This window comes from Tupaia chinensis, unplaced genomic scaffold (assembly GCF_000334495.1).
Source record: "Tupaia chinensis unplaced genomic scaffold, TupChi_1.0 Scaffold000605_1, whole genome shotgun sequence".
Classification (NCBI taxonomy): Eukaryota; Metazoa; Chordata; class Mammalia; order Scandentia; family Tupaiidae; genus Tupaia; species Tupaia belangeri.
Window position 1 is genome coordinate 3,016,688 of NW_006160123.1, and position 12,636 is coordinate 3,029,323.

At 45.1% G+C, this 12,636-nt stretch overlaps 1 pseudogene; it reads left to right on the forward strand.

The window, feature by feature from the left end:
* Positions 1-4,967: 4,967 nt before the first annotated feature.
* LOC106736002 (60S ribosomal protein L29-like) lies at positions 4,968-5,729 on the forward strand (annotated as a pseudogene).
* The last annotated feature ends 6,907 nt before the right edge of the window (positions 5,730-12,636 follow it).

Consider the following 12,636-nt stretch of genomic DNA (forward strand, 5'->3'; position numbering starts at 1 on the left):
CTATTAGGGCAGACATGCAGGTTCCTGGAGGAGGTGCCTATTGGGGCCCTTGAGGGAGAGGTGAGGGGTACAGGGCAGTATCCAAGGAGATCACGGATCATCTGGGGGTCCCATTTCCAGAGATTCACATCACGATTTCTATAGAAGAGAGACCTCAAGCCTTCTGGGACATTTACTGCTATGGAAAACAAGACTGCAGACTCAGAATGGAAAATAAACCCTTATTGTTACTGACAATCTACATCCAGGACAGCTATGAAGGTAGATGACTCAACACACCAGCATTAGGGCTTTTGTTTGTGTAGGAACACACTCCCAAGTCCCCTTCATGCCTCTCGGGGAGGGGAAGGGGATACGTGGCAGGAGAGGGGCCAGCAGGCTCAGTGGTTATAGTTAGCATGGTTCAAAAGCCTATTTAAGGAGCTGGCAGGCGGTGTGGTGGTTAAGGTACTGGACTCCCACAGGGCTGGCTGTGGTTTGAATTTCCGACCTGGTGGCTTGCTTTGTCCCTCTCCCTCTCTTCCTCTCTCTCTTTCTCTGTCCAAACTGAGTAATAATAAATAAATAAATAAATAAAATTAAGTAAATAGTTCTAAATTTTAAAAAAGCCTATTTAAATGAGTGCTGATTACATGTATTTGAAAGTGGTCATGTGGCTGGAGAATGGTGTGGTGGTTGAGGTGCTGGACTCCCACATGATAAACCACAGTTCAAGTCTTGGACCTGACAGCTTGCTTTCTCACTTTCCTTCTCTCTTTCTCTCTCTCTCTATCTCTCTCTGGCCAAATTAAAATAACAATAATAATAAAGAAATTAAATTAAATAAATAATTCTAAACAAGAAAAAGAGGAAAGTGATCACAGAATCACTGGAAATCCAGTATTTTTTTTTTTTGAGAGGTTTTTGCTATAGGACGCATGCGCTCACCAAACAGATGGAGAGAGACATAGAGTCAGAAAGTAAGAAATCACCCCCCAGAGGGGATGATCATGCCGCAATCCCTTCTCCTCCATTCTCCTCTCGGGACCTTGGGCATGCACGCACATGCGCCTGGCGTGAGTTTTAAGCCACTGGGTCCGGGACGCGAACCATGGTCGACTACGTGGGAGTCCAGCGACATAGCCATTATGCTAACTGCTGGTTCCCTAGACCCAGTATTTTCGAGACTCTAGTCATTTTCTCTCACTCCCAGCTTGAGCTGTGGGTCTTTGTTTGGGACTGGACCACATCACTCCTTGTTCCTCCCCCACGAAATTATCATCCAACCCTCACGCCTCTTCCTTGGTAACAGAGTAGGTTCTGGAAACCTGTAGGTACCTGTGCCCTCCAGAGCAGTGGCAGAGGAAGGAAAGGCTGCCGGTGCTCTGACACCCCACATGCAAGGCCCTGGCGTTCAGGACATTCATCTTCACTAGTTGCCCCCGTCTCTCTGCACGGAATTTAGGAGCAGACTTGAGCCCAGGGTTAAATGTCCTCCTTTTGTGTTCTGCCTAAGCCTTTGCTTCCAGCTCTGCCTTTTCTATCAGTCCCTCAACTCTTCTCTCATCTCTGCTTCTAGCTCAGCACCTGGGGCTGGGACAGCTCCCCAAGGATCCTGATAAAGTCGCCCAACATCTGCTCAGCACCTGCAGTAGTGTAGATGGGAATGTGGGTCACCCTGGCAACCGCTCCTGCCAGGCCCGTGACGCCTGATGGTCTCCTAGAACCCATCCCTCTCTCTCCACTCTGGGAGAGGCCTGCCACATCTTCTAGCTGCTCAATGGGCTAGGACAGGCTACCCTGGGTTTCATGACTCACACTTTTGTGCTCACTTTATCCCCTTTGCTGAAAAAATATTTTGGGGGGCCAGCCGGTGGCATGGTGGTTAAGGTGCTGGACTCCTAAGAGGTCAATGGCAGTTTGAGTCCTGGACCCGGCAGCTTGAAACTCACACCAAGCACGTGTATGTGCATGCCCAAAATCCCTAGAGAAGAATGGGGGAGAGAGATTGCAGTGTGGCTGTCCTCTCCTACGGGGTGATTTCTCACTTTCTCTCTTTCTGTCTCTCTCTCTCTCTCTGGCAAGCACACACACCCTATCTGGGGAAAAATCCTTCTGGCTCCTTCTGTTGAAGGCTTAACTCAAATGCTACCATACAAATGAAGTATTCCTCAGTCTACCTTAGGTGACTGGTTCCATAGAACCTTTTTTTTTCTTTAAAATTTTGCTAAAGTACATGTACACTTGCCTGAGAGAGACAGAAAAAGAGACAAAGGGAAAGTGAGAAAACCCCTCCAGGAGGGATAGCCACACTGCAATCCCCTCTCCTCCATTCTCCTCTTGGGATTTTGGGCACACACATACACATGCCTAGAGTGTTTTCCAAGCTGCCGGGTCCAGGACTTGAATCTCACAGTCAGGCACGTGGGATCCAGTTGCCTTTAACCATCAGGCCACAGAGCCAGCCCAAGCCTTTTCTGATCACTGTCATAAAAGTCATGTGTCTGTTCTCACATCTGCTTTCCAGCTGGAGGGGTGCTCTCGGAATGGCTGGATCATATTAACCTGTGGACAGCCAGAACTCGGCTCAGCGTTGTTCCCTGAGTGTTCATTATTGCCACTGGCCCTCACCAAGAGAGGCTGCTTGGTCCAATGTGTGAGCTGGAGAGGGTTCCATGCTCCCAGAGACTACAGCATACTCGCAGGGCGGTGAGTAGTGGCTGGTATGTGTCATGTATCATACCCTTCCTTGCTTGCTGGTCTGAGGCCCTCTTCTGCAGTCTCAGTGAATGACAAGCTGGTTGTAAAACGGAGGACTCCTACCTCTGAAAAAAATGGGCTAGGCCCACTGGCCCCCGCTGGGATGGGGGATGTAGCAGCAACACCTGGCTGGCGTCTGGACACTCCTTCTCCAGCCCCAGACAGCCATCTCCTGAGCTGTTCCTCCATCCTGTGTCTTTACCAACTCCCCTGATGCCCTAGAGAGAGCCCTGGAGAGCAGGCACAGAGCCGGCGGAGGGGCTGAGGGCGTCCTTCCTGTCTTCCCTGCCTCCCCCTCCTCCCAGCCGCTGCATCTGTGCTGCACGATGTGGAGCTGAGCGCAGTCTTAATTACGGCCCAGCCCTGCTCATTAGTGCCTCTGGAAGCCAGGGAAGCCCGGAATGCAGTGAGACCAGGCCACAGGCCTTCTGGGTGACCGCTAGCCCTGTGTCTCAGAGAACTGGGGCTGTGTGACTTAGGATCTCTTTTAGGGCCTCCAGAGGGAGATGCCCCTCCTGAGAAGAGGGAAGGGCTGGAGCTAGAGGGAGGGTGGGAGGGCTAGGCCCCCCGTGGGCTCTCGCATGTGTGTGTGCAGAGCGTCACGGGGACAGCATATGGAGGAGCATGTGAAACTCCAGCGCCATCAGAGGGAGATGAACAAATGATTAAATAAACCAAGAGCGCTCAGATCCGGCACACTGATGACTTACCTGCCTGTGGAGGAATTTAAGCAAGGGGCCTGGTGTGCTGTTCGACCTGTTTTTTGCTGCTGTTATTGTTTTTTTTTATTTGTTTGTTTTGGAATAGAGAACTGAAAAGTGCTTGAAGACTGAACAAAAGGAAGCTGAGCAGAGGAGAAAGGAAGGGTAGGCCCTCACAATTATAAACCTATAGGCCTGATTTCAATATGTAGAAAAATTCCTTCACAAATATAAATACCCTAGAAGATGAAATGAGATAATGCACATGAAAGCACTTTTTGAACTGTAAAGAACTGTAGAAGTATAGGGTGTTATTCTGCAATATTTCTGCTCAGTGCAGACTATAAAACAGATGTTACAGGGATGCTGGGGATTTATGACAATGGCTCATCAACCTCAAGGTACTCATATAATTTGGGCATTTCATTGACTTAGTCCTCGCCTCTTGGGTAGACTACAGCAAAAGCCTTCCAGTGGCCTCCCCACTCCTGCGTTCCCCCCGTTCCTTTCATTTACGTGCCACTGCGGGTTAATTTTCTCCATGCACAGTTCTGATCAGACACCTGCGATGTTTTCTTTGCTGTCTGCACAGAGTCTGGAGTTCTTAGCAGACAAGGTCCTCCATGATCTGGTCCCCACGGGCTTTCCCAACCTGATTTCCCTCCTTCCATCCTGGCAGATATGGGCCCAGGAGGACCAAGTCACTTACCCCAGACCACACAGACATCAAGCTGTGATCTTGAAGTCAAAACTTCAAACCAGGTCACCTAACTCCAAGACCAGTGCTCTTTCTAGCCCATCATTTTTCCACTCTGACTGTGTAATGGACTGAATGTTTCTGTCCCACCCCCCCAATTCATATGTTGAAAAAATTTTTAAAGAATCATTTATTATTTATCATTATTATTTTAAAATAATTATTTTTTTCTATCTAACTTTATTTATTTGTTTATTTTATTTGATGAAAGACAGAGAAATAGAGAGAGAGAGAAAGCCACCAGGTCCGGGACTCGAACCATAGTCAGCTGTGTGGGAGTCCAGTATCCTCACCTGCACCACCTGCTGGCCCCATTATTATTATTTTTAAATTTGCTACAGGGCACATGTGCTCACCTGAGAAAGACAGAGAGAGACAGAGAGAGACAGAGAGAGGGAAAGGAAAAGTGAGAAAGCATGCCACCTGCCCTGGGACTTGAACCACAACTGACCATGTGGGAGTCCAGTGCCTTAACCACCGTGCCACCTACTGGTCCCCCAGATGTTGAAATCTTTTTTTTTTTTTTTGTTAGAACAACTCAGCAAAATAAAATTCTGGTTTATTGTTGGACAACATTGTTTCACATATACACCAAACATGCCAAAAAAAAATAAATAAACAGCAACTTCATAGACAAAAAAAGGAAAAAAAGAAACCTTTTATCTGGCCTTTTTAACAACTTCATACAAACCAACTACTTACAGTACAGCTAAGTACATACACAACAAAAGTTACTGGAATGCTCGGAATGAGGTTTTTTTAATTGTTGTTTTTGCTTTTTTTTACAAGGTTTTTTTTCTCCTTTGAGATTATAGTGAACCTGGTCACACCACAAGTAAAGCTGAAGTAGGACAGAGGATGCTCCTTAGGCTGGTTTGGTCATCCAAGATCATTAAAAATGGCTGACCCTGGCCTCTCTTTCTCTTCCGGCCCCAGCCTCCTTGGTGGCCGTGGATTTTGGTGCAGATATGGCCAAGTCCAAGAACCACACCACACATAACCAGTCCCAAAAATGGCACACAAATGGCATCAAGAAACCTCAATCACAAAGATATGAATCTCTCAAAGGGGTGGACCCCAAATTCCTGAGGAACATGCGCTTTGCCAAGAAGCACAACAGGAAGGGTCTGAAGAAGATGCAGACCAACAATGCCAAGGCCATGAGTGCGGGAGTGGAGGCCATCAAGACCCTCGTAAAGCTTAAGGAGGTTCAGAAGGGTGTCCCGAAGGGCAACAGCTGCAAGCTCAGTCATCTTGCCTATATTGCCTACCCTAAGCTTGGGAAACGTGCTTTTGCCCGTATTGCCAAGGGCCTCAGGCTCTATTGGCCAGGGGCGTCAGGCTCTCTTGGCCAAAGGTCAACAAGGCCAAGGCTCAGACTAAGACCCAGACCAAAGCCCAGGCTTCAGCTGCAGCTCCGTCTTCAGTTCCAGCTCCGGCTCAGGCTCCCAAAGGTGTCCAGGCCCCCACAAAAGCCCCGTAGTAGAGGCCTTTGCCAGTATGAGGACAGAAGGACTGACCCCCGGGCTGCTCTCTGTGTGGGATGGGGCTGGTGTCCTCCTGTGCTGTGTATACAAATAAACCTGAGGCAGGAAGAAGAAAAAAAAAAAAAAAAAAAGGCTGACCCCTAACAATATGTACAAAAATATAAAATGTAAATAAAAAATACCAACAATTTTCCTTTTAAAAGTACTTTTAAGAAAAAAAGCAGTGCCTTGGGAGTTTTAGTTCTTTTCTCCTCCCCTGTTGAAAAGTTGCCTTGTGAATTTGGTTGGGTAGTGGAGAGTGCATGTCATCTGAGGTAGCACTGCCCACGGTGGCCGAGTGGGCGGGCCTCTACTCGAAGGTGACCACATTTAGATTCTGAGACGAGAAGTGGAGGGTGAATAGGTCACGGCGGCTGTTTCTTAAGGTTTAACTTTTTTTTTTTTTTTGCTGTCTATTCATCCTCATCAGTCTTCTGCTTCTTGCATCGCATCGTTGTCCTCAGCTGCCCGTCTGCCCTAGCTGCCTCGTCTCATCTTCATCTCTGTCCTCCTCTTCACCATCACCTTCTTTCTCCTCTTCCTCATCCTCCCCGCCTTCTTCCTCTTCTTCGTCTACCTCATTCTCACCTCCTGCTCCCTGTTTTCCTCATTAGCGTTCTCGTTAGCCGGGGTATCTCTTCCACTCTCCACCTTCTCCACAGAAGAAGGGCACACCAGTGATCCGATGCAACGTATTAAAAAGAAAGTGAGAGTTCGGGGACCCTGGCGATAAAGGTGCGCCTGCGGCTGCGGAGTGCAGAAGCCTGACCCTGGAACAATGCAAAGATGGCTTTTCAGTGCAGCTAGTGGGGCCATATGTTGAAATCTTAATTCCAATGTGATGGTATTAAGAGGTGGGGACTTTGAGAGGTGATTAGGTCATTAGAGTGGAGTCCTTATCACTGAGATTAGTGCCCTTCTAAGAAGAGGCCATAGGCTGGATGGCAGTACAGTGCTAAATCTGCCAAGCTAACCCACAGGGGAAGGTTCCAGGTTCTTAACTAGAGACCTTCCTGAGTCTACTGGGCAGGTGCATGGGGCTGCCAAGTTAGGGGTGGGCCAGGGTATCAAGACCCTGTTGCAGGGCTGCCTCCCTAGTGTAATGGTTAAGCACTATGCCTTGGGAAGCCAGATATCACATGGCCAACTACAGTTTGAGTTATGCTTCTGGTGACTTGAAAATCCAGGCATGCATGAGTACATGCCCAAAATTCTGACAGAGAGAAATGGAGGAAAAGGGATTATGGCATGACCATGTCCCAAGCAGACAGTGGCTTCTATCTCTTCTCTTTTGCTCTTTCTCTCTAATGAGTGTACACACCCTCTGGCAATAATAAAGGCCCTGTTGGAATGCTGTCTCTCACTGTCACTCTTGCTCATGAAAAAAATAAATACACTTTATTTTAAAAAAAGAGGAAGAGGGGAACCAGCAGGTGTGTAAGATTATATTGCTGGACTCCCATGTAGTTGACCACAGTTCGAGTCCCAACATCAGTGGGTTAAAACTCACTCATCTTATAGATGAATACAGCTATAAGAAAGACCTTTTCGGGATCAGCAGTTAACGTAATGGCTATGTCGCTGGACTCCCATGTAGTCGACTGCGGTTCGCGTCCCGGACCCGGTGGCTTAAAACTCACACCGGGCACATGCATACATGCTCAAGATCCCGAGAGGAGAACGGAGGAGAAGGGATTGTGTTGTGGCCATCTCCCCTTGTGGGTGATTTCTCACTTTCTGTCTCTCTGTCTCTCTCTGTCTGTCTGGCAAGCGCACATGCCCTATAGCAAAAACCTCTCCAAAAAAAATAAAAAAAGAAAGAAAGAAAGAAAGAATGAAAGACCTTTTCACATACAGCTTTTTCTCTTGTTTGAAAAAAATTTCCTTAGGACAAAGTGCCAGGAGTGGGATTACCAGGTCAGAAAACATTAATAGTTCTAACGGCTGTGTGAATTGACAAACTGCTTTGCAAAAAGACTCTGCTGGTTTATATTTCAGCCAAATTTCACCAGATCCTCCTCACCACTACTGAGGATAATCATTAAATAAATTGCTGACTGAATAAAGTATTTCTTCTTTTTAGTTTAAAAATTTTTTGAGAGGTTTTTGCTACAGGGCATGTGCGCTCACCAGAAAGACAGAGAGAGACAGAGAGACAGAAAGCAAGAAATCACTCCCCGGGGGGTTGGCCATGCCACAATCTGTTCTCTCTCATTCTTCTGTCAGGATTTTGGGCACGCATGCATACACATGAAACAGGCATGAGTGTGAAGTTGCGGTGTCTGGGACTCCATCTGGTCAGTCATGTGGGAGTCCAAGACCAATCACTATGCCACCTCCTGGCCCCTCTTTATTTCTTTTTCTTTTCTTTTTTCTTTTCTTTTCTTTCTTTCTTTCTTTTTTTTTTTTTTCTTTTTTAAGAGACTTTTGCTATAGGGCATGTGCACTTGCTGGACAGACAGGGACAGAGAGAAAGTGAGAAATCACCCCCTAGGTGATGGCTAGGCTGCAATCCCTTCTCCTCCAATCTCTAGGGGTTTTGGACATATGCACACACACATACCTGGTGTGAGTTTCAAGCTGCCGGGTCCAGGACTTGAAATACATTTGGCCATGTGGGAGTCTGGTGTCTTAACTAGACACCAGAATTTCTTTACTGAGGTAGAATATTTTCCATGCATCAGTATACATTTTGCGTAAAAATATGTCATGACTTTTCTGACGACCCAATACTTTGCCTCATGTGAATTATGTATTCATGTCTGGGGTTCATATAACTATCGATGTATTCATGTTTCAGAAGCTGCATTTTTTTTTTAAAAGAGGGTCTGCTCTCTGGAGAGGTAGAGAGATAGAAAGCCAGAACTCACTCCCCAGGGGAGATGACCACACCACAATCCCTTCTCCTCCACTCTCTTCTCGGGATTTTGGGCATGCATGCACATGTGCCTGGTGTGAGTTAACTACATGGAAGACCGGTGACGTGACCATTATGCCCTCTGCTGGTCCCCAGAAGCTGCACTTTTTAAAAAGAATTACTTATTTTATTTTTATTTATTATTATTATTTATTTGCTGTAGGGCATATGCACTCACCAGAGAGAGAGAGAGAGAGAAAATGAGAAAGCAAGCTGCCAAGGTCTGGGACTCAAACTGTGGTCTGTCATGTGGGAGTCTAGTGTCTTAATCAATGTGCCACCTGCTGGCCCCAGGAGCTGTAAAATTTTTTTAAAGGATTATTTTATTTAACTGTATTTATTTATTCATTTATTTTTATTTAATCAGAGAGGGACAGAGTGAGAGAGAGAGAGGAAAAGCGAGAAAGCAAGCTGCCAGGTCCAGGACTTGAACCACAGCTGTCCATGTGGGAGTCCAGCGCCCTTAACCACCACACCACCTCCCGGCCCCAGAAGCTATAAATTTTAAAAAGTAAAAGAAGAGCAGACACTGTAGAGCTGGTGAAATCAGAGCAGACGCCTTGTGTGACAAAGTTATGTAAATAAGCTGTATCCCAAGTCAGTCATTAAACAAGCTGTGGTCAATTAACTTAAAATACTAGTTTACATTTAAAGGGAGAATTTAGAAGAAAGGTATCATCCTAAACTCAAGACAATACTTTGACAGTATTGAAGTGTTGCATTCATTATTTAATTTCAAATCTTTTTTTTTTTTTTGCTTTTTCTGTTTTCTTTTTTTTAGTTTTTACTGTAGGGCACCAGAGAGAAAGACAGAGAGAGAGAAGGAAAGTGAGAAAACACCCCGGGGTGGGGGGGAGATGGCCCCACCACATTCCCTTCTCCTCTGTTCTTCTCTTGGGATCTTAGGCACAGTTGCATTTGTACATATGGTATTACATTTGATCTTCTCACAGCATTGAGCATTTAGCAATTTATTGATCAATAAGTGCTTATTTTCACCAAGGAAAACCCATTTGTCACATTTATTATGATAATTAGTGAGAAGCTGATACAAATAAGAACTAGAGGGCCAGCCAGGTGGCCTGGAGGTTAAGGTGGCTGGATCTCATTTGGCTGACTGCACAGTTTGGTCCTGGACCTGGTGGTCTGAAAAACATGCCAGGTTTGTGTGCACACATGCCCAAAATCTCCAAAGGAGAATGGTGGAGAAGGGATGGTGGTGTGGTCACCCACCTTGGGGGTGATTTCTCACCCCTCCTCCGGTGAGTGTGTGTGTTGTATAGCAAAAACAAAAACAAAACAGAAGAAAACAAAAATAAGAGATAGAGACAACTGAAGCACCTGTAATAATCAGCTCTGGAGTGTCCACATTTCTTTCTTTTTTTTTTTTTTCCTAAGAATTATTTATTTATTCATTCATTTTTAAAATTTGAGCAGAGAGAGACACATGTGCACACGGGGAAAGAGAAAGTGGGAAAGCGAGCCACCAGATCTGGGACTAGAGCAGTGATAGGCCATGTGGGAGTTTCCAGTGCCTTAACCAGCACACCACCGGCCGGTCCCCCAGAATGTCCACATTTCTCACCAACTTTACTGAGGTATGATTCACATACATTGAAAAGTACCCATTGATGTAAAATATATTAATTTGAGTGGCCATCAAGTATATTAGGAGCAGGTCAGTGAGTTTTTCCAAAGGTATGCACACCCACACAACCACCACAGTGAAGACAACACTTCTGTCAGCGTTGTTCAGAATAGCCCAAAGTAGAAACCATCCAAACATCCATCAATGAATGAATGAATGGATAAGTAGTTCTCTTCAGTAAAATGTTAATTAGTAATAACAAGGAATGAAATATTGATACATGCTACAACATGGATGAAACTTGAAAACATGTCAAGTAAAAGAAGCCTATCATGAAAGACTGCATACTGTGTCATTGTATTGTCTATATGTAATGTCCAGGGTGGGCAAATGTATGGAGATAGTAGATAGTTATTTGCTTAGGTGTGGGAAAGGGTTTGAGGGGACTAAGGAGTGATTGCTTACGCATACAGGATTTCTTTTGGGGGGGTGATAAAAATAATTCTGAAATGAATTGTGGTTATGGTTGCAGAACTTGGTGCATATACTAAAGACCATTAAATTTCACACCTCAAACAATTAGGTGAATTATAAAAAAAAAAAATGTGTCAGGGACCAGCAGGTGGCATGGTGGTTAAGGCGCTGGACACTCCCACATGGTCAACCACGGTTCGAGTCCCAGACCTGGTGGCTTGCTTTCTCACTTTTCCTCTCTCTCTGTCTGTCTCTGATCAAATTAAAAAGTAAATGAGTGAATAAATAAAATTAAATAAATAATTATTAAACAATGTGTCAATGTCCACTTTCATAAATCATTAAGCATTTTCTTAATTGGAAAATTATTTTAATAAATATCATCCTATTATTGAAAATGTACGTTTATTATAAGACCACAGGGCAGAATGCAAAATGATGCGATTTATGCAACATACTTTATACTACTGGTTATTTGCTGAAACTGTGTAAGTATAGGCATCAATATGAAAAATACAGGTATTGGGACAGTTCAAGTAAAGAAAGGATTTTCAATATGAGGAACAATGTGTAGGCTGAAAAAACAGAAGAAAATATACATAGAACTGGGTACAAAGAAAGTGGTGTGTTTTCTACAATTTTCTGTCCATACTATTGTTCTGAAATGAGAGAGCCGATTCTAAACATCAAAACAGACACAGAGCCAGCTGGTGGCATGATGGTTCAGTCAGCTGGATCCCACACGGCCAGGCACATGTGCATGCATGCCCAAAATCCCAAGAGGAGAATGGAGAAAGGATTGTGGCATGGCCATGACCCCAGAGGGTGCTTGACTTTCTCAGGGGTGCTTTCTCACTTTCTCTTTCTCCCTCTGCTTTTTTTCTGGTGAGCACTAATGCCACAAACAAAAACCCACAAAAACTCCAGGAAAATGATAAAGGAAAACATGCAAAATATTGATACTTTTTTTTATTGTCAAGGGGCATGCATGCTCACCAGAGAGAGAGAGGGATAGACAGAGAGAGAGAGAGAGAGAGAGAGAGAGAGAGTACTCCCCGGTGAGGTCCAGTCACACTGCGATCTTTCTTTCTCCATTTCTCTTTCCTGTCCAGATCTTGGCCACTGCTCACACATTCACCCTGCACTCATACGCACCCTGCATGTTTTTCAAGCCACTGGGGCCAGGATCTGAGCCGCAGTTGGCTATGTGAGATCTGGCCCTCTTAACCACTGTGCTTCAGGGCCAGTCCCAGAATACATTTTTAAAAACACATTTTCACACACACACAAACACACACACATGTAGAATGCCAATGCCATATCTAAAGACGATTGGTGGGGAAGCCTCCTAGTTTCCTCCAAAGAAAGGGACATTTCTTGGTTTGCCATCCCCACTCCCCCCCACACCAACTGTACTCTCAACCTAGGGTTAGAGAGGGGAGGAGAAACTGCACATCAGGCTGTACCTTCTCTCAGGAGGTACCCCTGTCTGTAGGAGTAGAGAGGAGCTGGTGAGGAGGACTCTCAGGGTGCAGAAGAGGGTGCTCAGCCCAAGGAGGGCATCCTCAGAAAGCTGCACTGCCACCTGGTGGCCTGGGTTGATCCCATCTCTGGCTAAGGCCCTGGGGACTCTTCAGTGACCCTCTTCATGTTCTTCAGAAGAAAACATTCAGTAATTCAGTAATACTCCTTCAAATAACATTTTAATTGTTTTTTTCTTAATATAAAAGTAATTCATATTCACCTAGTAAAATTTAGGAAGCAGAAATAAGAAAAAGGAACCGATAAAAAATTACCTGTAAATCCAAACCCCAGAAATAACACAAGATTAGGCATTTAGGTATATATTCTTCCAATCTTTTTCTTTTTTTCTTTTTTTTTTTTTTTAAAAGGTTTTTTGCTATAGGGAAAGTGTGCTTGCTGGAAAGCCAGAG